Source organism: Hetaerina americana, unplaced genomic scaffold (genome assembly GCF_022747635.1).
Source record: "Hetaerina americana unplaced genomic scaffold, ioHetAmer1.1.p SCAF_14, whole genome shotgun sequence".
NCBI classification, from domain to species: domain Eukaryota; kingdom Metazoa; phylum Arthropoda; class Insecta; order Odonata; family Calopterygidae; genus Hetaerina; species Hetaerina americana.
Window position 1 is genome coordinate 11,457,361 of NW_027286514.1, and position 26,529 is coordinate 11,483,889.

Consider the following 26,529-nt stretch of genomic DNA (forward strand, 5'->3'; position numbering starts at 1 on the left):
TCGTCAACTGAGCTCACCAGTTGGTCTGTAATGACAGACGGTCTCTCCGAACGCTCATCGTCGTGTGTGTTCCCCCTCCCCATGTTGAAGTTGCGACACCACCGCCGAACAGACGACTCGTCCATTACATTGTCTCCATACACCTCCTTTAATTGGCGATGAATATCACATGGGCGAACGTTTCTTGCATTGAGGAATTTAATCACTGCCCTCACTTCACAACTGGCGGCGTTCTCAATTTTTTTAAACATTGTAAACAATCACAGAAACAACACAGGCAATGCTAGCGTCACGCAACTTGGCTCAGAGAAGGCAGACAAGCCACTGAAGCTATCTGACCTCGTCCAGCGGCTACTCGCATCGTCAGCACTTCATGCGGCACGAACGGGTACTACTTTCCGGATGACCCTCGTAGGAGCGGTTCGCAGGACGTCGATCGACCACTCGCTCTAAGTAGGTAATATCCGGATGCTATTCGCTCCGCTGCACGAAAGAATCTCTAGCATCGACATTGAATATGCAAGACAGATCTCCACTACATAACTGTAAAATATAAACAGCACTCAGGCTTCTACTTCTTAGTACCTCCTAGTGAAAGAGTCCCAACGAACAAGATTAAAACAAATAATTAAAATTTAAAAAAATAAAACTATCTTCCGTGATAACCAGGATTTACCACAAATCCATGTTATAATCGGCACTTAGCAGTTACGGCTGTAATGGCTGTCTTTGGCAAACAACTTTTATGTTTGAAGAAGTACAAATATAACAATAATATGCTAACTAAAGCCTCAAAAACCGAAAGCTTATATTTGAAATATGCAATGATCGCCGTAAACTCTCAGCATTAAACAGTTAAAAGTATTAAAACCGATCAGATATGACTTTCTGAATGCTGGATAATCGTACACATGCAATTATTGCGACAGTCGCAAATTGATATCCTTCAAAATTCTAAGAGAGTCTAATGAATTAAAAGAAATTGCATCAACAGAAAACGAAATGCAGCATCGATTTCATGACAAAATAGTGACTCGTCTTCAATAAACCTTCAATTATCTCGATTAAGTTCTAGCATTCTTTTTAATCAGTATCATTAGGATTGAACGATAGTCTAGTTAAAAGCCTAGTCAATAATTAATTTTTATCACCATGCAGTCAATATTATAAAATAATATGACAACATTTAATCACCTGCTGTTACAGGAGCCGTATTAGAGCGCAAAAACCCACTAAAAATACGACGGATAGGTTATTTCGATACCAGCTTATAAACACTATAAACACAACATATAAGCCTTTAATCGTATGCATTGACTAATAATTGCAAATATTTTTAGGAAAATCTACAAAGTCAAACGCAACAAACCGAATTAAATAAGAATTCAACACCAATGAAATAAATGTTAATTAAAGTTTGTCATGGCATGGGAAATTTAACGAGTTCTAACAGAACCAATCAAATAATTCAAATGGTGTCTTCCAAAATTAACTATTTACCATAAACTTTTCCTTCCAAGAATCGGCTTGCTATAATTTACATTACTATCAGACTTCGCTAGATTTGAGACCCAAACAAAAAGAGAGGATCTTTTGATGTAAATTTCCAAAAAGCTAATTAACGCTGATAAATTTTTAACAAATTTTTTAACACCTTCATTTGTAAATGTATTCTCCTGGCATCCCAAACGTATGTCTTTAATAACACCGATATATAACTGAATAATCTTGAAAAGTCTTTTCAAATGACATCAACTTGAAACCACTTCTATGATCCTGCACACAAATGACACAATGTAAGTTTGAAAATATATATGTGAGAATGGAAAACGCAAAATTCCTGCGAGGATTAATGTCATCAGCGTAATCCACCCCACATCAAAGACGTGAATCTCGTTTCAACCCTGGGTCGGATTCAGCGAATCTTCATAGATGTTCCCGAGGATTCATTAGCGACTGTGTTTTCGCTCAAATGAAAGATGGTCTACACACATACACACGCATATACATCAGGATTTGTTCCCGCGGTTGCATGCGGCGTTTATTTATAGTCATCCGCAGCCCACCTCCGCCAACAATGACACAATCGCGACGATCGCACTGTGACGAGGATCGTAATACCCAGGTAAGCACACAATCTCCTTCTCTCTCTATGGAGGAAATTGATTCTCACTCCCGACCGCCTCTCCCTCCTCGTTCCCTCTCTCCCTCTCTCTCAATGCCAAACCGGAACCCGTTCTATTTATAAACGGTCGACTGCGAATAAGAAAGCAGAAAAACAAACTGTTCATTGAGCATGAAAATCATTACGAAAATACGACGCCAGAGTTTTCAATGGCAGAGCTCTAGACAAAATACAGTGGCCCCCATCCAAGATTAGTTTTTGTTTCAACGGGTGTTCCTACGGAAATCCAAAACTAATCAGAATTTCCTCACACTCTCATGCACTACTTCAAGAACACGGTGGTCTCTCTTTCATGAGCCCAGACCCTTGTGCCACATAATCCGCATATGGCAGTAATGAGGGAGACACCTGCCTCGGTGTCGCCTTAAAAGGATCTCGCATCGACGACATGATGTGGGAGTAGGGTTGGCCGTAAGTGCATACATTTGGGCTCCATGTGGAAGGCAAGTGAGAGGACTGCAAAAAAACTAGCGCCGTGACACATCCGAGAAGATTGGTTATTACTGGTCTTGTTCCTTTTTTTGAAATCGATCGGTTATTACTTCGGCCTTACGCGTTGCCTGTGCCGAGAGGGACGTCGATCATTTTCTACCCTTCAAATGTCACCAATCTTTCTCGATCTTGAAAGATATGGCATCGCCGTGCAGAGTGAAGTGCGTCTAACTCTGCGTCATTGTAAGGACCGCTCTTAGAACCAATGCGTCGTTTCTTATTCGCAATCCTTGTCATAGTTAACCGCGACGTTTAAAAATGACACTCATTCTGGGAGCAATGAGATATGTGTTACAGCCATTTGGCCGATGATTTATCATTTAAAAAAGTTTTTCACTAGCTCAGCGAGCCAAAATGTTTCCGATTTTTGTTAGATGAAACTTTCTAATTTTTATCGTATTTTCTCCGTGTGCAAGAAATCTAGATGAAACTTACTTTTAAAATTTCAAATAACGATGGCACAATAAACTTAATACATAAGAGTATATAAATATATATACATTTATATATATATATATATATATATATATATATATATATATATATACATTGATATATACAAACACACCCACACCCAACCTTGGTAGCAGCATCAATGGATTTAATTTCTAATTTTTCATACAAAATGAAAAAATCGCATTAAATATACATTTCACATGGTTAATTCAATGTGTAATTAATTTTGTTTTCCTAGCAAACTTCCTTCAATGAACCTTCAAATAAATGTCTTAAAATTTGAATTATTTCATTTCGAAGGATTATTATTCTGAAATGAAATCGGATTTGTAATAAGGTATTATTTCCTACACTACGGTCTCATATAATTTCCATTCTCATACTGATCACAATTTAAAAATGCTTCCACATTCAATGAATCACAAATTCAAGGATACGAAATAAATGATTCAGGCTAACATGGACCATCGACATTATAAGATATTCACCATGAGCGCCGCTGTAGCTACATCGAAGAAAAAACTGTTGCATGGAAATAACAGCCCGTTCACCATACCGTTTATATTTAATCTGAAATCAATATCGCATTCCAATCTGTGACCTTACAGTCGAGTAGGCAAAAAAGAGTAAAAAATTAGCGCGCACAGGGGTCAAGTAAGGCTACCACTTTTAGTAAGCTTTCTGATCACAGATTACTCTGGCCATTAGAATCAGGGTCGTGGAAAAGAGGAGTTGGTGGCACCCCTTGAATTCCGACCCTCGGGTGTCACAGGATGAGTAGCAATGGGCGTAGAGCAGAGTTGGTGGGGGGACTTCTAAACACTTACATAACTTCTTAACCATGGTCGCCAGTTGCAGAATGATGCCTTTTCACCCTTCTCCACCCGATTGAAAAGGCTCTAACGTCGCCATTGGAGGTCAAACCTTGTCTACTATGATTTTGAGTGCACTCTACTCCATCAACACTTAGTGCGCATTTCCAATATTCCAGGGAATATTACGATCAACAATCCCATCACGGAAGTCTACCAGAAGGCGTGGAATAAATACTAGCGGCGCCTTTATCTACGGCTTCGCTAATAATTGAGACTGGCTCCTAAAAACATTTCTTCTTGAGTGAGAGATAAACGTGTCATTGGACGATGGTAAAAATAATACTCTTTCGAGGCCTCACCAGATAGCGTTAATAGGAGGCGCCCTATTCGACGGGATTGCGCATAGATATTATTGGAATTCTGGAATTCGGAGAGCATGTTAACAGAACGACCATGATATTCTCTATTCTGTTCAAAACCCTGTTTAGAGACTGTATTCCCGAAATTTTACAATTAAAAGAGCCTCAAACCATTCACCATTGGGCCAACCCGAGGAGAGTGGACAATAATGAGTCAAAGAGAAATTTAGGTAATAACATTTTTCATAAACTAAACCACGCCGCATTCGTAGGCAGTTTCAATACTTATGCGTTAAATTTTAACAGTACACATTTCCCCATACTATAATCCGATTTAAATGACCATTACACACGGTTAGGTTCGCTACAATATTGACCCAGTGATTCCGCAATACAGCGAAAAAAATAGTTTTGATTAAAAGGTAGATTTCGGGATTTAAATCCGCATTTGTTAATTTATGGTATATTTTAAACAAGGACAGTTCCGCCGAACCTCCCTATCAGCTTGTCAAACTGAAATTCCCGGATGAGGGTGCTGATTAAAACAAGGGGGAACAGCCTCAATTAAAATAAGTACCTAAATTTAAAATTAAATACCGAATATACAAATTCCCTTCAACAGCAGCATTCGAGTCAACGTACAAAATAATTAAAACGTTTGATATACTAAGACTATTCCTTGGAAAAGTAGGTTTAACGTTAATGAAATTTCAAAGATGGTTGAAAAAGTATCTACTCGAAGCTCCTTACCTGATAATAGACGGTGTTCATAACAAACAAACATCGTGAAATACTATCACACAGCTTAGAGATAATGCAGGAATGATATTCATAATGAATAGGAAGTAAACTTCAACCCAACAAAATTTTCTCCTAAGAAGGGAACGAACGCACATACCTCTATTGAAAAACTAGAAGGGAGTGCTATATATATAATAAGCACTGCTGATCAATCAAATACTTGGGCGTCATATCACATCAGACCTAACGCGGGGAAAACACATGCATAGAATGTGCGGTCGTGCCTTGAAGAAACTATCCTATATCAAAGACTCAATGAGAATATCCAGTGGTGAACCAGAGAACGGACGACACGAGGTACTTCTCCGATGGAAGACGTCACTTCGAATACGCAGCATCAACTATCGATCAACTTCAGAAGAGACTATTCAAGTGATTCTAAAATATGGATACCACCGCATATGTCATGAGACTGCTATTAAAGAGTTACAATGATCCGCGTAGTTGCCACAAAATCTGCGACGAAAGGCTCTAAAGGAACGAACCGTCGATACTTGGTTTTTGGTACTTTTTGGTTCCCCTGCAAACCACCGCTGGGAAGTGTGGCGTGGGGCGGTTATAACTCATGGAAAACATTTCAACCGTATATACTTCAGGTATCCGAAGAAGCAACCCACACTCCTACAAGTCAGATAACGGTCGCAAAACAGACACAGATCACTTGATGCAGCGAATTATTCATTCATCAGCACAATTCAAGAATACAATGCGAGGAGAGGGAAATACTATTATAATAGAATACAGGATATCCACACCAACTCACCTACTACTCATGGTCTAATCTTCTGGCAACCCTCGCTGACTTTCCTTTTTAAAAGCTTGTGGGGCATTCTGCACATGTGGACGAACTATAATTAAGATTACTGATCTTTTAATGGTAATATCGTAGCACCTTTACATGAGGATTAAATATTTTAATGGATTATTAATAATTTATTGCCGTTTGAATTTCGGGGGTTTATTCCTTAAGTGTGCTGATCCCCGGAATGGAAGCATTGCTCCATTACTCACCACGCAGGAGGGTGTGATATAATATATCTGGTTCACGACCTTACGGCTATCGGAGTCTGCGCTCATTATTGGAATTGTACAAATATTTAATAGATTAACAAAAATAAAAGGTAAAAAATCATTGCATAAAACATGTTTTATCCAATGAAGGGTAGCTATTCTGAGGCACTTGGATGAAGAAGGTACAAAAGAATGCAATTCACTTCTTTCGTAATTTTCTGCGATGAGTGAAAGTTCGTTCTTGATGACGTTTTGTGCTGTTATAACGTGACCACTTCTTTAGTATTGAGAATACTCACAAAGTTTCATTAACCCTAACGCCATTAAATTAAGAAAATCATTACCAAGAAAGGTTACACGTTTATATTTCGACTTTTACTCTAACCAACAATCGCTAGAAATATGCCATTTGTAGCGAATAACATCATATTAATAGAGATTCCGAAGTACAATCTATTTTCGTTTCCGGCACATTAGACATCCATCCAAATAAAAGGTTGGCATGGTTAAAAAGGTAGTAAAAAATTTGCAAAAAATACTAAATGCAACAAAATAAATTAATGAATCCGCCTAACAGTCGATAAAGCGTTATGTTTTATTTCTTTTTAAGAGTCCGACTAGTTCACCCATTGCACACCAATGATTGCGTCCCGCAGCAGGTTTCAGATTGACATAAATACTACTGTTTAGCAACCGCACGTCCACAAAGTCGGTACGAAAATAGGATATGGATCACTGGTAACAGATGTGGTATCTGTGTTTTTTTATTGCCTTGCTGCAACTTTGAAGTCACGCTACCACCAAACTAAATACGATCTACATGACGCTTTGAGTATCGTTCCGAGCTGCTTTTTTTAGCGATTCCGTTTTGATTTGTTGGAGGTACTTGAAGAAAGCAATAACCGACAGTGTTTCCTCCGTGAATTAACACCTTCGAATCTTTAAGAATTCTTTACTCTGTGTCCGGCCGGCTTGCTCCAAAGGATATTCTGCACGGATACCCACTAAAAGACTACAAAGGAGTTCCACATGCTACTCACGCAAAGGTTCACTTAAGCCCACTGGTTCGCACTACGAACTACACATCAGCCAACATGGGACGTACGGTGAAACTATTAATGCGTTCCCTCACCAGGCAGAAGACCCGGGTTCGATTTCCGCCGGCAGCAGGTGTTTTCAGCCATTACATCGGACCTTACTTGCATGCTATGAGGTAGACACGCCAAGTAAGCAAAGCCCCCGACAAAAGAGGCACGCAATGGAAACACACATTCGTGAAGCCTCCGCCATGAATTTCAATTTTTACCACTTTTCGTGTTAATGTAAGTTAATTGCACAAGAATTTCAAAATACTTTATTTTATTCAAGGTACTACATTTCAAAATTGTCCGCCAGACCATTACAGGGGCTTCTGACACAGGGTGCTCCAACACAAAACACAAGGATAAAGATTACCCACGTAAAATTATAAACAATTAAAAAACCAGAAACAAGATTGAAAAAAGCAAAGAAAAAACAAGAGCTAAAAATAATGATCATGTTTGGTTGACTATGAAATAACTTCATTTCTGCTTCAAACCATTACCTGGAGATTAAATCTCAAGCAAAAGATATTCTAAACTTGTACAACGCTTTAGTTCGAATTCAGCTTCGCCCGGTAGAACCTAGCCGGCTATCCGGGGACAGCACGCAGGGATCATCGAAATAATACAGAAATAAAACAAGCTGCCATAAAAACTTAGTATGATTCGTGCAAAGCATATTATATATGTAATAGCTCTTGGTTATTACTCCTATCACCTAAATGCTCCTAAAAATATAATGATCGAAACAATTATTTCGTACATTACGGCTACGATAAAGAGGGTAAACGTAACTAATAAATCTGAGGTTCACTAAGATACCTGCAAATATCATTATTATTATTTCTAATAGAAGACTATACTCCAGGCTAAGGTTGGTTTTCGATGGACGCAGGCTTTGCCACATTCCATTTACATGTTTCCATACTTTAAAGCCCTGATTATATGGACATTATTATTAATTCAGGTTCTCTACCGATCAAAGTAGATTTTGGATGGACACAAGCTACCAAATAATTCTCTTTTCTCTCATAACAAAACACAACCCAGCATCCTACTCTAAAATAAACCCCTCTGCAACTCCGTATACTGCCTTCCTCCCTTCATAAATCATCCTTAAACCTCATATCACGAGGTATGCTCAATAAAGAGTAATCAGATTTCCTCCGCAAAAATTAAGCTGCAAAAATGAAATTTTACGTTATACACTAAGCGTGATGTGTAATGTATATGTAATATTCTTTCATTTGGCACCAGCATTTCGTCATGGACATCCGATGCAAGTGGAAACGTTCAGTTCGCCAACATCTGGTTCTTATGTTGAAAAACGCCTTCCACGAAGGTGATTCTTCACATTGGAGAGTAGGAAAAAGTCACATATAACTAGACCTGGTCCATACGGAGGATGAGGTGCACATATCACATTGATTTTCGCGTAATAACCGTGATTTCGCCGTGAGGTTTTCGGAACCCATCGAACATAAACACGTATTAGGTGCAATTTTTCTCTTACCAATTTTCCGTAGGGTAGGTGGCATTTTTTCAAATTTCAATATTTATAATAATGCCGATAAGGCTACTCGATGGTCTTATCTCATAACGGAAGCACTGGTGCTAATGTTTACTTCCTTATACTTACTCTCAAAGCCTTCAACCAAACATTCTCATCGAGAGCATGGATCAAAAAATCACACACATTTCAGGGACTCTCTCAGATTCAAGTCACCCTTAGGATTCGTTTATGGTGACGCTCTGGACACAGCTGAGCATTGGGCGGGGTTGCTCAACTCGTCATGCCCTCGTGAGTCTCAAGAACGACCAAACGACATCGATACCGTACGTCCATGACCGTGGCCATAAAAATAGGGCGCGTTATCTGAGACCTATTTCATGAAGCCACGAGTTAACATTCTCCCGTCGTCACGATCAGTTGCTTATTGGGAAAATTAGAATTGGAATTATTATTTCCATTTTATTAAGATTAATTACTAATATTAAAATCGTAGTCATAAATGAAAGTAATGAAGGCTTAGAGAGTAAATTCAGGAAACAAACGAGCATTTCTTAAAAGAGATGGTTACGTCATTGCCCCCAGAGAAAGCGAAAAGTAGGCGGATACTTTTAACGTTTCGCCTAAGGAAAGAAGCGATGCCCATTTCGTAAAGTGGAATAATCCGACATATCTTATCTCGCGCATATACCACGGTCTCCGCTAATTTTATGGATTCTCATTCCCGAATTTTTCTCGAAAAACATGCCATCCATCTTCCCAATATTTTCCCCAGGGCTCAGGACCTGATAACGAATTTTTGTGGATCATTTCTAAACGCCCGGCGTCTCACTGGTATCAATGAAGTTGGTTTGACCTTAGTGTAGGTTTTTCCCACGTCACGCACGCGCGATGGCCTGAAACAAACGCGAACGAGTATCAAAACTAAAAGAAACATCATTCTCAAAGGGATATCTCGAGTCCCACGTCACATTCCTGATCCTTACATCAAACTCCAAACATTTTCCCAATGTTCCCGGCAGGGTGGCCATCCTTCAAAAGTAGGGACTGGCTACACAATATTCTAATGCATCTCTCAAAAGTCTGTTTATACATTGCACGATGCTAGGTATGAACTGAAAATTAATAAAAATAGTCCCCCTTTGTCACAAAATAAGTTTTAAAAGCGCGTTTCATTCCACAGTTATTTTCAGACACAAGATCCCAGGTAGGTCTTGTACCAAAAGATGACTTCGTGTTTATTAAACTTTATTTTGAGTCATCATAATCATTATTTCAATCCTAATATTGGTTTACTGCATTTCTCCATTATTCTCTACTCAATTTCGATTGCCTCACCCAGTGATATACTCTCCCTTTTACATCCTTCTTGATTTGTATTATTTCCCTAGGTATTCTTCACGATTTCTTCCCTTCCATCGCCTATTCTATTACGTTTATATCTAATCCATTGTGCATCAAGGTGAGCCAAACCCATTAAGCTCTTCATTATTGTAGAGTTATTCGATTGATTTTACTCTTCTGCTCTTCCAGAGTATTTCCTCGCTTCTCCCTTTGTCTGTCCTTTTAATGGTCACATTCTCCTCCTAAGCTCCATGTTTCAAAAGTCATCTTCTCAATCTTCTTTTCTTCGCTGATCAACTTTTCTTATAATCCATGATTTCGATCCGCAGAGTGCCATGCTCCTAACGAACGTTTTGACGAATTTCTTCCATGTTTGCAACCTCAGGTTCTTTGAACATAGTAGTTGCCTCTTTTACATGACCTCTTTTTCAGCCTGATGTGCTCTTCGTTTGAAGTTAGTCAAACTGCTTCCATCACATATTATAGCGCTGTTCAAGTAGACGGAAGTCTCCACTTGCTCTAGTTTCACTCCTATAATTGTGATATCTAACTTCAGCACCCCCTTCCGTACATAATTATTTTGGTTTTTTTCTTGTTGATGCTCATTTAATATTCCCGAAGTACTTGGTAAATAGCATTCATAGTTGGTTGCAGATTATCTCGCGTTTCTGCTACCACTGCGATGCCATCTGCGAACCAGAGCATGTTAATTTCTTTCTCTTGTATAAAAGGGATCAATTTCTTATTTAATTATCACTTCTTTCCACCAAGTTAAGCCCATGAAAATTCCCAATACTATTTATAACGCATTATATTAAATTTAGGGTATTTTCCATGGAGCTTGATCAGTAGCAACACTGATAAATGGGGCCCTGGAGTTCGTTACGTGGATCCAATAGGGGATAATAACGATAAATTTATCGAAAATTATCATATGCCATGAAGAAAACATTTTCATCGATGGAAATGATTAACCACCTACGGAACAGCAGGATAGAAACATAAATAGCCAGCATTAAATCGAAAAACCCGTTACAAGAAATACCTCAGGAAGCTCCTCCGTTTTCTCCCTCTGCTGCGTTTCATGACTACTTCCGTTTTCAATTTCATCGGAAAGTTAAAAACTTTCTAAGTGACTACGTACGCCACTTAGTCTTCACTTAATCGATATAGCAGTGAATACTGAAATGAATGCTATATAAAAAATCTCTAGATAATGATAGGAAGAAGAAGGATACTGACAATCTGCAGAGCGGTAGTAAATCTCACACCGCGGTGTGCTGCGTGAAATTCAAATACTCAAAGAGGCCCGCGCCGAAGCGAAGCGAAGCCATTACTGTGATATTTTTTCCTGATGAAAAAATTTGGGTTTAACCACAGCGATCAACCCGAGGGCTGGTTTGATAAATGTGGGTAGTGCTGCCCCCATACTAAGTCTAGGGTGTGTGAAATTCATAAATTAGGGTGGACGGGACCAGTTCTTTTCTCTGCATAACCTGCGGTTTCCCAAGAAGAACCGAGAACCCAAAAATAACACGGCCTGGTTGAAGTTATGGATGCTCAGAGTCACCCAGTTTTTAGCCTACGTAGGCCGTAGAGTCAGTATCAACTTCGAAATCGCGACCCATAATACCTCATAATTTTCATTATTAATTGATTTTTTAGTGAGAGTGATTTTTTTCATCTCAACGGGATTCAGAAGCATCTCTAGATAACATTTTAAAATGTTTTTCTGATTTCGAAATTAACACTCACGATTCATTGTGGCTGAGAGGCATCGAATTTATTTGCCTTCAAAGTATATTCAACATTTTGAAAACCGTCGGTGCAAAAAACAACTACACAATACCCTTCTAACCACCTCAAGGTCGTGTGGCAGGGGGTTTAGCGACCACAATAAATAAACTACAGAGACTGAATAATTTTAAAAAGGATATGGTTATTAATTTATTGACGCATCGAAATCTTTGCATTATGGACACGAACTGTGAGAAAAGTACAGCCTTGAATCTGTCTTCCCATAATCTCTCTCATGCAGACATTTCTGTCCTAACTCTGATGCAGTGCAGGATTGGGTTATTTCCCCGGGTGAACACGCTTGCAATAACTTACTATAACTTGCAATAACTTACAATAACTAGTATTGAACCTTAAATCTATCAATGGAATCCTTTCTTAGATGTTCTCGTTATCTGACAATATGTTCTACTACAAAATAGTTTTTTCACCATTAAAAGAGCATCTCCCGCAGTTTCTTTGGAATTAAAATAGTTTTTAGCATTCCCTGCAGTATATTATTCAATTCTTCGCTGTTTTCCGAATTGGATCCAAAATGCTCTCGGCATATTGCATGTGGCCTGATGGTAAGTTGATGCGAGTCTCAGGTAAGAGAAATAATGTTTCTTTAACTTGTTTTACCCAAGATTTTCCCAGTGAACGTTTGACATACGATAGTTTTTTAAGGTGAGACAACATTTACTACGTGCGTGCTTTCCCCAAGTTAGATCCGAGAGACAACCCACGTATATTCAATGGTTAGCAACACTAATTTCAAAATCGTGAGCTCGTCTGTTCTTCTTTTCAAGATATTCCCTTGTCGAGCGAATTTTAGTATTGCGTCCTAGACATGGTCCACTATATAGTATACTATCTGTGAATGCCGTGCACATATATACCTTGATATATTTCGGGATTGCAGAGGGCTTTTTATTTCTCCATAAAAATTATTATTGAGCTGTCGGTGGAATTCGATCCGCCAATTACTACTTGCTGTTTACTCATGGAAAGTAAGTCCTGAATTCTATTGACTACCTTTTGAATAAAATTCCATAAACTTGCAGCTATACATCGGCTTGATATGTGTGGTATAATTGAAGCCTTATTTTAGAATCCGAAAATCGCTCCTTTCTCTTGATGTGTAGAGTATCATACTCGTATATACGAAAATGATGCATCTCGCATGTTTTTTTCTGAAGTCGTGCAGGTTGTTGGATAAAAGTTGTCACTATCGAGGGAAGTCATAAAATTTATTGCAATAACATTTTCCAGTGTTTAACACGGAATGGATGTTAGTGAAAATGATTGGTTTATTCAGATCTTGTTTATTCCCACCCTTATATAGTGAGTTCTACAGTCCTAGAAACTAAGACTTCTGACATCGACTTACAAAATATGTTTACGAGGAAAGGCACAACGTCAAGGGCAAGATTTTTCGCCATCTTCAGGGAGTACCTTTACCTGTATACCCTACGAGATGGGATATTTACATGCTTTAATGAAAAGGAGTGGTTGAATTTTGCTTATAAGCAATAACGCCAGTCATTCATTAATTATCTTCAGACGACCTTCACTTAGTTCGTTCAGGTCAGTCGGTTCATAGGTCGGCATTTTTCTTTGAAAGAATTTATTTAAAACATTCGCTTTTTGCATGTTTATTTGATTGTATCTATATTGAGTCCTTGAAAGATTGAACAGCCTAATTCCTTTGCGTAGCCCCAAAAGGCTATCGGAACGACCTTCAAGGCATTCCAGGAGTATTTGACTGAATTTTGTTTCCGTGCGGTGTTTCATTTAACTTTCCCGCTTTTTATCCATGAGAAGGCATTCGTTGGACTCGAATAAACAGATAGCGTATTTTGAATGAAATATTCTCTGAGGTATTAAGACTCTTCTGACCATTGCGGTTCCTTATTGGTGTGCTATGGATTTCTAAAAGAGCACCCGCTTATTCCTTCTCGTTATATCCAGAAATCAGTTTTACATATTTTCGGGCTATTGCCACCGTTTTCAAAATGAATGTCTGCAGTTTACTCCAAATACAACTCCACTAACAACTTCTGTCGCACATTAATGCGACAGAAGTTGCCCCATTTCATCAAGGACGTAAAAATGTGACCGAATCTAAATCTAAAAAAAATCTAAAAATAAGTTTTTAGGTTATGTACATTTTAAAACACGTTTAACTGATGAAAGTATAAATCACAGTAACTTGAAGTAATTTTTACAGCTATTGAAATTTTATTCGGAAATTCACATTGCTATCCAATACTTTATTCAAAATTTCTCAGAGACGATAGATTTCAGGACTTTTGAAAAGGGAGGCCAGTACAAGTGAATAATTTGCAAAATGTCAAAAATATATTAAAGCTGAAAAAAAAACAAAGTAACCAAGTAAACGAAATCAAGGAGTACGAACGAGATAATTAGAAAGATAAATGAGAACAGGAATTAGCAAACCGTAAACATAGGAAGACGGAAAGGTAAGCAGTTATATGAGGGGTCAGCCTCCTTTCAGTTGTCAGGATGGCCGAGCGGTCTAAGGCGCCAGACTCAAGGTTAATCTTGCTCGTTGTTGCGAGCCATCTGGGTATTCTGGTCCTCGAATGAGGGCGTGGGTTCGAATCCCACTTCTGACATAATTTTTTTCCCCCTTCCACACACCTCATTGGTGGCTCGCAGGGTATTGATGTATATAGCTGGTGCGGTAGCTATTGTACTGCCTTCCCACCCATAGGGCCCGGCTTCAAATCCCAGCGGTGTTAAATATATTTTTCGGTGGTATCTTATATATAATATATATATAATATATATATAATATATATATAATATATATAATATATATAATATATATAATATATATAATATATATAATATATATATAATATATATAATATATATATAATATATATAATATATATATAATATATATAATATATATAATATATATAATATATATATAATATATATATAATATATATATAATATATATATAATATATATAATATATATATATATATATAATATATATATAATATATATAATATATATATAATATATATATAATATATATATAATATATATATAATATATATATAATATATATATAATATATATATAATATATATATAATATATATATAATATATATATAATATATATAATATATATATATATAATATATATATAATATATATATATAATATATATATAATATATATATAATATATATATAATATATATATAATATATATATATAATATATATATATATATATATAATATATATATAATATACGAGGGTCATCCGGAAAGTAGTACCCGTTCGTGCCGCATGAAGTGCTGACGACGCGAGTAGCCGCTGGACGAGGTCAGATAGCTTCAGTGGCTTGTCTGCCTTCTCTGAGCCAAGTTGCGTGACGCTAGCATTGCCTGTGTTGTTTCTGTGATTGTTTACAATGTTTAAAAAAATTGAGAACGCCGCCAGTTGTGAAGTGAGGGCAGTGATTAAATTCCTCAATGCAAGAAACGTTCGCCCATGTGATATTCATCGCCAATTAAAGGAGGTGTATGGAGACAATGTAATGGACGAGTCGTCTGTTCGGCGGTGGTGTCGCAACTTCAACATGGGGAGGGGGAACACACACGACGATGAGCGCTCGGGGAGACCGTCTGTCATTACAGACCAACTGGTGAGCTCAGTTGACGAATTCGTGAGGAACGATCGGCGCGTCACAATTGATGACATCTGTGAGCATTTTCCCAATGTTTCTCGAACAATTGTTCATGAAATTGTTAAACACCATCTGCATTATGCAAAAATTTGTGCAAGATGGGTCCCTCGCGTATCTCAATGAGCTGGCGGCGAAGGACTATGCAGCAGGAATACAGAAACTTGTCACACGTTATGACAAATGCCTTAATTTGCTTGGAGATTATGTTGAGAAGTAGTTTAAAGTATCCTCTTTCAAATAAAATTTTTTATGTTTGTTAATATTTACTTTTGTGTCTTTATTTCACGAACGGGTACTACTTTCCGGATGACCCTCGTATATATAATATATATATAATATATATATAATATATATATATAATATATATATAATATATATATAATATATATATAATATATATATAATATATATATATAATATATATATAATATATATATAATATATATAATATATATATATAATATATATATAATATATATATAATATATATATACATATTTATTTATATATGTATGTACATATATATATGTATATATAAAATGTATATATATATATATATATATATATATATATATATATATATATATATATATATATATATATATATATATATGCATTAAAACACACAAGGGGATCGAGATGGTGCGGGAGCTAACGTACAGGCTTCCCACCTAGAGGGCGCGGGTTCAAATCGCGGCGGTGTTGAATATTTTTCAGAGGTATCTCGATCCCTACTTGGGGTGCTATGTGGAGGGCACTTGAGTGAGTACGCCGTCCGTCGGATGAGACGTTAAGCTGCGGACCCCTTGGCGCCTTTCGTAAAGAGTAGCCTAATGCCAACGCCGGGTTTCTCTCTCCGCCCTTCATCCTTTCCTGTCCATCCCCTATGGCGCAAATGACCTCAGCTATCGGTCACCTCCCCTAAATAATACTACTACTACTAGAAGTTAAATGATAAACTGAGGCCGGAAACTAAAAGAAGGAAAGAAGCTTAGTTGAATAAGCAGTTAGAGGATATGGAAAGTTAATAAAGGAAGGATGAAATTGGCGAGAAAAGCGAAAGCAAGGACAGAACATAAGATGGGAAAATGAGTGCAAACGATCAAAGAACATTCAGGAAGATTATTGATTGGACCAGGAAAGATTCAAGAGAGTTGGAAAGTATATTTAGAGTAACTATATTGTAAAGAGGTTAAGCCATAAAACTTAGATATAGGAGGAGACTATGACGTAGATGAGGAAAGGTTAGGCTCAGGAATATTTTATTGCGACATAGAAAGGGAATTAAAGGAATTGGATTTAACTAAGGCCATTGGCGCCCTTGATAAAAATAACAGTTTCAGTTTTAACTTTGTGGAATTCCTTTATTATGAGGGCAAAAAGATACTAAATTGTGGAAATTTTAAGTTTCTTTTTATCCTCATAAGACCATTGGGATAGACGACATTTCTATGGAACAGCTTAACTTCATGAAAAAGACGGAAGGATTGTTATGATCTAATTCGGAGCACTTATGAGGAAGGAATTTCGTTTGAAGATTTCTTCAGATCAGTGTTAGTTCCTATCTCATAAAAAGGGAAGACATCTATATATAATGGACACATAGGTTTGATTTAGCACGCCGCTAAAGTGGTTTTCAGAAATAGAAATAAGGGATGGTGAGTAAGGCAAATGATTAGCTATGGGATGAGCAGTTTTGGTTCTGAAAGGAGAGGCACACGACGTGATGCCATGCCAGTGATGAGGTCACTATTAGATGGGAGCATAGAATATAATCAGGAAGTATTTGCCTGGTTCGTGGATTTCGATAAGGCATTTTAGAGAGTAAATTGGATCGAATTAATAAATTCACTAGAAAAATAGGATATGGTAAATCAGGCATTGCTTAAATAATCCTACTAAAATAGAAGTATTTTAGACGCTTAGGCGACTTCTCTGCAATCTGCACATGCCTCAGACTGCTAAGGTGCGAGTGGCAGATGGAGAGTCACAATGTGCAATATTAGGAAGAGGGTTAAGACTAGAGTGTCCATTATCACCCTTCCATGTGGAGGAAATGATTAAAGAGGCATGTAAAGAAGTGGAGTTAGGAATGATAGTCGTGGGAACATTCATAAAAATTAGGTTTGAGGACGATCAAGCTTTAGTTTACCAGCCAGAAAAGGGGTTGTCAGGATTGCGGAGCGCATTGAAAAGTCGGTGTGACAGGTATGAGATGAGAATCATTGAAAACAAAAAAAAATGGTTCTGAGGTTTTCGAGAAAGAGGAAAACTAAGTGAAATATATAAATAAAAGCTGATAAACTAGAGCACATGGAACATGGATCAGAATGGTCAAAGTAGAAGGGATATTAGAAAAAGAATTGTGCGAGGCGTAGCGTCACAAGGAGGACGGGATAAGATGACAGCAACGTTGTACAAAGATGTTATGAAAATTTACCATTTAAGTATGCGCATGATCGCAGATCGTATTAACATTTATAAGATGATGTACACCATTATCACTGAAAATTTGGCGCTGCAAAAGAACTCGTCCCGAAGGTCTTTACAGATGAGCAAGAGCAGAGTCTAGTGTCTGTCTGCTTGCGAAGACCTTCTGCAACGACTTGACACCAAAAGACTATTTCCTATTCCCAAAAGTGAAATCCTCCCTCAAAGGACACCACCATGGGACTCAAAGTGCCGCCAAAGAAGCTTGCACGCGTACCCTTAAGGACCTTCCAGAATCCGCCTACCAGGGAGCCTCCGAGTCGCAGAAAATTCGCTGGCAAAAGTGTGCCGACGCTCAAGGGATGTACTTGGAAAAATATTGAGACATTGCAGCAGTATCTGAAATAAATCCATTTTTCTGAAACTTTTCTCGATACATTTTATACAAAACATGTATAGTCTCTGTCTAACCAAAACCTACCTTAAACGGTAGCAAAATAATAATTTTCCGAACAATAAGTAAGTTTTTCACCTTTTTTTGCTTTGGTGTTGATTTTATTGCTTCAGTGTTCTTGTGCCAGGTTTGCGGTTTTTGTGTAGCTATTCATGGTGATTTGAAGGTTGAGCGACCAGAAGAACGAGCAAACTTTCGTATTCCTATTGCTTATTTTACTCTATCATGCATAAAATAACTTCGAATCGCAGCAGTGATTTATTCACTATAGATTTTAAAGAGCCCCTTAACAGCAATGAAACCTTCGCCTATTACTACAGCCTCTTTTATAGATGCGATAAAAATTATCGGGATTAATTCTCATGCAATGTGTGACCCTCTATGTACAAAAAGTATGCTGAATCGAAAACTTTGAAATCGTCCAGGACTTCAGGTACTTTGTTTATGTAAACCACGACAAGTATTACCAACAGGGTTTGTTGAATTCCACTAATAACTTCTTATTTAACTTCTTCGCCATGAAGTAAAGCAGGATTTCCTCCAGTTTTATTTTGTATCAAACCATTAAGTTTATTTTATGTGTATTGATTGATTTGGTCATGAATCAGTTGATCATGACATTTTCAATGGCATTGATGAATTCTGATTCATCAATTGACTCACTGGGTTGTTCTCTATTTTCTAAATATCTGCAATGCTCTATAGTAGCCACGCTGCACAAGAATAATGTTGTAGTAATCTTCCGTTCATAAAAAAGAAGATGATATTTCAACTAAAGGCTTTTAAGAGCTGTTGGTAGTTGTTTTCCGATATGTGGGGAACACGTTGAGTCCTCAAAACTTCAAGCATATAGTTCTGCTTCGGGGGACGAAAAGGTGCTTATACTTTCGGTATATATTAACCGCATTTAACCATTCATGCATAATTACCCATTGAAGTAATTCAAAACGAAATGTCATGACTCAATGGTTACTTGAATATAATTTTTATTGGTACCGAATTAACTTTAATAGGCCACCTAAAAATTCAATAAATGTTTGAACCCTTTAGGTCACTCCCCACGCACTATTGCAATAAATAGGTGTACTCAAGAAAGTGGGAAATGAGCAGTTGAATTAAAAAGTCAATATCATCAATAAGAACCTCTATATGTCTAACATAACAGGCTGTTAAGGAAAGAAAGTTAAAAATTGAAGAACAAAGACACAGCGACTGTTCACTGCAAACATTACTCAACAAAAAAATATACCGTCTTCAACGGGTATCTTCTATTAGCTATCTCGACGCACCAGAACTCATGACAGATGGCTTATTTACCCACATTCGTCAGATATACACGTATTCACCTTACTAAGGATACACACGCTCTTTCTCTCTCTCTCAACCGTCAACAGAGTAAACACTGGTTTCTGCAAAGTAAACATCTCACAGCTGAATACAAAGTCATCTTTGAAGGATTAAATTCCGGGAGCATGAGTGTCTGATTGAAGTGGACTAATGCTGAGAATATTACAATGAAATCAACCCAAAATAAAATACATAGGTAATACTTATTTGACGAACTCCAAGGGCTTTTGAGGGTAGAGGAGAGGTTGGTGCATGCGGTGAGAAGTTAGTCTCAGTTTTCTGTCATCTCACCGCCGCGATAAAGGATGATGAATGTCCTGAGGGAGTGCTTATCCCTTACTCCTCCAAGATTTTCAATGATTATTGCCTATTTATTGGAACAGGTCAATGAGACTCAAGTACCTTGATTTCCTTCCTGGAGTTCGACGTGAAAAGTGTTAAGAGAGATGAAGTGTTAAACACGTGCGGCAGGACTAAGCACGAGAAATTACGCCCATCTGGTCAGTATCATCTACAAAATTCCCAAACAATAGAACAATCTAATTCTCTGTCGACTCATACTCATGAACTTTAATACGCACAATACTATAAATCGAACATTAACATATCTCCGATATAATATGCAAAGTTGCTCAAAACAAAAATGCAAAGAATCGAAAACTTTAAGTCATTTAATTCCAAGGTAAATAATTACAATCCGTTAACCATGCTTATAAATTATGTTAAACCACATGATGTTATCATATTTGGTTCAATCATATTTTACGAGATAAATAATTTAGGTGGTTTTCTGTTTTCCTACCTCAATAGTGTACGCAGTAGCAACCTAACATCATCACTCAAATGGCCACCCCACTGGGGTTAGATGTCTTTGCAACTGCCTCATTGAGGTACAGACCCTGAGAGGACAAGCTTATATCTCGCTCCTGCCATTTGACATTTCTGGCATGGGTGACCCTACGAGGAGCTAATATCACAACTCCTGCCAGCATATTTCTAGGTGCCATCGGAACACGGAAACCTTCCCACCACATCAAGGTTCATGGGTCATGTTAGTTAGGGTTTACGATTAGTGTGTAGTACCAGGGTCCATCAAGAACCTCCCAACACGGGGCAACTATAGGTAATAATAATACAAATTTATTAGTACCTAACAGAAATAAATGCACACAACTGTTTAAGACCGGAATAAAATAAACTGGTGGAGTCACATTATGAAATCTTACTTTTGGTACTAGCAACAGAAAAGTATTTCTTATTCTGGTCATCACTTATTAAATTATCTTCTTTTACTTAAATCATGAAAGGTTGAACATTTCATTGAAAGAATGTATTCGAAGCCAGATAATTTGAACCCGATTCTCCATGCCTCTAAAACTCATTGGGCAGGTGGCAGATATCATACGGACATGGAATATCCATCATTCTCTCCCTCATATATGAGAAGTCGAAGTAGCTTTTCGGGAGTCAAAGCAAAACCTCCACAAATCGTCTAATGCTTCCAACTGTTATTCAAATTGATCATGCATACAGCCGTGAATAACCCCAAGGTGAAGATCTGGAACATATTCAGCAAAATCGGCTCTTAGAGCCATTTACCACTAGGTAGTAGCCATATGTAATGATTCCTCTCCAATTCAAATTAATAAAAATAGATTACTACAAGCGGAAGCGTTGTCACACCATGATCTAAATAGAAAATCGCGGAAAAGCTCGCATTTTGATCAGAGCCAAATTATAAGCCTGTATCATACACACCGATATGCCATGAGGGAAATGTGGAGCTCTATCATTTAATTATATAAATGTAGGGTATTGTGGGGTGTGGCAGCCTATTTACAAGTAGTAGGCAAAGCTTCCCGGGTAACCGAGATAGGGGCTCATGGTTCGGGACCGGGTGATACCTCCGGGCACTCCCAGCTAAACCAAAGCTTTGATAATTTCCGCATATCACAATTTCGTGGAAAAACGCAGGTTGAAGAGTGAAAGGAACTGATGTTTGAATTTAAAACACGCCGGAGGGCTTAGTTTGAGGCGAGATCTCCCCTCGTCTATCAAAACCAACCTTCGGTCCGGCCGCTGCGGTGATGGTGGCATGGGTAGGAACAATGCATTAATGTCATTTAATTCTCTTAAAAGACAGACAGATACAAGTAGAATATAGATCACTGCTGGGGTTTTTGAGCTTGGTTCTGCAATGAATAGAGTCAGGGGAAAACTTTTCTTAAAATTAGGAGCGCAGTCCATTTATGTGATTTAATCCCAAAGTAAAATCTTCGGACAATCTAAGAATCGAGTGGTCTGTACAATTTCCCTGAGTGTCAAAAGTAAACTCGATTGTCCTGTAATTTCCAAAAACTCCTAGTCAGGCTTGTGACTCTTTGCGAACGGAGATAGCGGTGTATTTTCTAGCGTCAACTGCGCAACCAAAGTCATCCGAGTAATTTATTCACACATAACTCTGGGGATAATGAAGTAAATTATTCACAGCACGTTTTAATCATTTCAACTGGACGTTATAAAACCTGATCCCATCATAGTATTCCCCGCATACACTTCCAAAGGTATGCTCATGAATCAATGCAAAGAAGATGGGTTAAAAATTTGGGAATTTAAAGCATTACCTGGAAGTCTTAAGAAAACCGGTAATATAACGTTCGTAGTTACAAAAGGATACGCAGAATAAAAACAAGAAGCTAAATGAAAATTGAAATGGAAAATCAGTCGATAGATAAGCGAGGAGATGTCTGTGAGGTTAATGCTAAGGTTCCGAGAAGACCAATTTTAAATAAAGAAAAAAATTGTGGCTAAATAAATGGTTTGGGATGAGTCACACGCACACACAAATGTAGCATGGTGTCTATGAGATGAGCACGAATAATCTTATGGTAGATAGCGAGGGGAAAACTAAAAGAAATGGTACATTTTGGAATGCTATAAATTTTACATCTGTTAAGGATTACATAGAAGAATTTTAGATCACTGAGGGATGAACAGGTGTCAGGATTAAAAGTATGAATACACAAAAGGGGGCATGTGCGACCAGCATGCGATCTATCGCGTACCGAATGGAAAAGATAAAATAATTATTTAAGCGTTACTTAATGCTAGTCTTTTACACTAGAAGCAAATGAAGGAAGACTAACAATACAACAATTTCAGAATGTAAAAATCATTCGCCTTGACCGCCGCATTTTCTTGGAATTTCTCATAGGAAGACTAATTTGACAGATTTCACTATAATATTTATTTTTCACGGCCATGGTTTCGTCGCAAGGCAAGGCAACATCATCAGGTCACCACCTGATGATGTTGCCTCACATGGCCGAATTATCATTCAAACAATTCCAACATTCATTACCGAACATCAAGCATCAAGCCTCGAACAGTTCTTAGCCCTATACGATACATCAAATTGAATTCAATATCATCACACTAAATAGCTCTGGGAAGAAAAGAGGAAAATATGCCACGTATGAATGATCCATTACTGGCAGAGATTACATAAATTTCTAAACCAGAACTTCTGATCCAACTATCAGAGTAACTGATTAATAAATTAAGGAACACAAAACGAATCAAAGATAGAAGGAACAATTCTCACCCTTCCGATTTCATTCTCATGCACAAAAAAGTTGATGGTCTACGAGTTGGGCGATAACTTAGGTTTCGAAGATTTTTCACCGAGTTACTTAATGAGATAATGATCGCATTTCTTTCAACTATGCTCTCTTCACGTAATTTGTCTTTTATTGCATTTTAATTCGCCCGTTTTAATGCAGGCTAGTTCCCGAAAATTTCCACGCTGTTTAAAAGTAATCCGGTTTGTTCCAAACGAAATAAGTCTACAATGAACTTCCAAGTACTAGTGCTTTTCTCAAAAAAAAAAGTTCACGCCAAGATGAATTTCATCTTCCTTGCTGTTGGCTTTCGTGCCGAACCAACCCTTCGATTAAAACAGTAAAATTAACACCCCATGCAAAATGACTTTGCTATAAATATTTACGCAGATCTGGTTTGCAGGAGTTACACTCACTCAATGGTTAGTAAGAGATTTTCAATCCGTACAATAAATGAATTTTTGAAATTTCACAAATGTAAATCCGGGCCTAGGAAAAGCTCTTCTCACCTCAGTCTGCTGACTGGTAGGTAAACGTAAGGAAATTTTCTGTGGACCGTATAACGTTTTCCGATCGATTGGCACCGTCAAATCTTCACGCCATGATAATCACATGTTTACAGAACGAGAAAATATAAACTGATCCACTACTTACGCTCTTGAGATACTGAGACGATCAAACATCGCAACAAGGAGGTCAAATGAAAGGAATGCTTTTCAGCCACAGGCCATCCCCACTATCTCATCTACTCATCGAAAAACTGAAGGCGTACCGTCCGTCGACTGCGGAAACGCCGGGCTTCTCGTTGAACGAGAGAATTATGACTAATTAATATTTATTGGATCCATTTGCGTATACGACTGGGATTAATAGAGCTATTGTTCTGAATGATGAAATAGTTAATAATACTCGGTTTTAACAGGCATATATTTCCATTACTTCCACAGTCTCGCTTAAGTGATTTCTCATGACTCGTAGCTGACTCAAACAAAGGAGGTGCATTAAACCTCTCGTTGTCGGAGATGATCACATGGCCAGCTACGCAGTAATTTGAAGGACATATGGCAGCGACCTCAATCCTACATTAGAGCCATCAAAACGCCGCGCATTTTGAAAGCATGCGCGCAAAATTGAAACAATGACGGGAAGCAAATTTCTCCTCATTATTTTGCAAAAAAAACAAGCAATGAAAATTTTACCCTCATATTAATTTATTTCCCCTCCATCATCAAAACTAGCAGCAACCCATTTTTTATGAACTGTGATGAGCTACGCATAACTAAACCAATTTGTCCAAGTAAAAAAAAAAACCTCCCACAGAGCACAAGTAGGCAGGGTAAATTCGTCGAACACGTGGCCTTTCGGATCTGCACCATTTATAATCACAATTTAACTACAACTATAATGTTTCCCATTTATACAGGATAAGATGTTCCATTCAGAATAAATAAATTAAGGACTTTGGCACAAAAGCATACTTAATTAAACTGAAGAAAATATACAGTAATCAAATATTATTAAATCTGAGTTACTTGTTTGCATTGAATTCCATCAAATATGTCTGTGCGTGTAGGCCCACCTTAAACACTCATCCTGGAGCCGTTCTTCGTGTATCATTCCACGAGTAATGATGTTAACTTCCATTATCCGTTATAATTTTTTCGCCAAATCTTAATGGCTAAGCTACTGATTTTTTAGAAAGCACCGTGGCTAATCTTGGTATAAAGTGCAGGTACGAAAAACTAGCTTTTGTTAGCAATAAAATGTAGCCATTTGGCTATGTTTAACTTGAAATTTTCAATAAGCTTTCTATCTGCAAATTAAGATATTAGCTCAACTAAAATAAAAATGCTAAAAAGGTTCCAATCAAATTATATGCGGCATTTTTATTGTTATAAAATAATCGATAACAACGGAATAGCACCAAGTATCGGAATAGATAGTATACTCAATGAAATACTCTGCAGATTGAAGCATTTTGAAGGGAGCAACGCTTCTGATCGATTTGTGTGAAAAATTGCGATTTTTCCACATGTATGGCGTACATGCAGGAATGCAATACTCTTGATGGTGCAGCTTAGACGCACGTATGCTGTGAATTCGAAAAAAAAACTTCTAAATGATAATCTTTTTCCGCCATTGTGATTTTTGCACAAAATGCACGTCGGTGGGATAATTTCATAGCTTTCTACGGTTTAAGATTTTAAATCTCCTACGAACGAGAATTTCATCAGTACTGCAAAATCGAAAACCTATAACACTTGTATTACGACGGAGACAGCTTAGAGGCTTCATATTGCTAGAAACGGAATCGTTCTCTGCCTCAAGCAGTTAAGGGTTAGAGTCAAAAGTTGATGCATTTAATCCTTAGAGCGAGCACTGACTGGGCGCTTCGTTGCAGTTTCATGCAATAATGTGCCTGAACAATTATATCGCACCTAAGCGGGATGCAAATTTATTGTATTACATAAAAAGAGTATTCAAATATTAAAAAGGTAGACCGATTTTGTTCCTCCTTGGCCTGTTTTCAACTTTCATGGAATGCTCGGAATCATCCTACCGGCATTTATGCTTAAAAATGCAGCTTTCAAGGAGTATTTATTCTCACCGAGGCCTCTTATGTATTTTTAAAAGGTATTTGAGTCAACCAACAGCAATAGTATTTCAAATGAACTATCTATTTTAAACATTCGACCGGAAGAGATGGAAGGACATTTTAAATTGTTTAATGTAAAAGTGTAAGAGCTTTATGCAGCTCCCACAACAGAAATGGGAACTAGAATTACTCGTTAGCAATAAAGAGGAATATATGGATTGTATTTACAGTAAATTTAACAAAAAAACTGCGAAAGAGTTTTTAAATCTTGATTATCTCTTCGATAATACTCAAGACGAATCCTCATTGCCTCGGATCAAAAAGAAAACAAATTCTTGAAGGAAGTCATCTCTTATCTAATGCCACAAGTAAATGTACCGTTCAGAAAAAACTACCAGCATAAACTTAAAGTACTGGCTTAGCTTAATCAAAATTACGAACAAGAACTTGAAAATTAAAAAACAAGCACGACCAAATGCATAATTTCAAAACTGAAACTTCATGATATCATTCTTTTAA

General features: G+C 37.4%; 1 protein-coding gene and 1 non-coding gene across 4 annotated transcripts in view; one reads left to right on the forward strand and one right to left on the reverse strand.

The window, feature by feature from the left end:
* Positions 1-26,529, reverse strand: part of LOC139686330 (peroxisomal leader peptide-processing protease-like) — a 516,420-nt gene that overhangs the window by 386,621 nt on the left and 103,270 nt on the right. The window lies entirely within an intron of this gene.
* TRNAL-CAA (transfer RNA leucine (anticodon CAA)) lies at positions 14,352-14,470 on the forward strand. The gene is made up of 2 exons: positions 14,352-14,389; positions 14,425-14,470. It is a non-coding gene; the product is annotated as a tRNA-Leu (tRNA).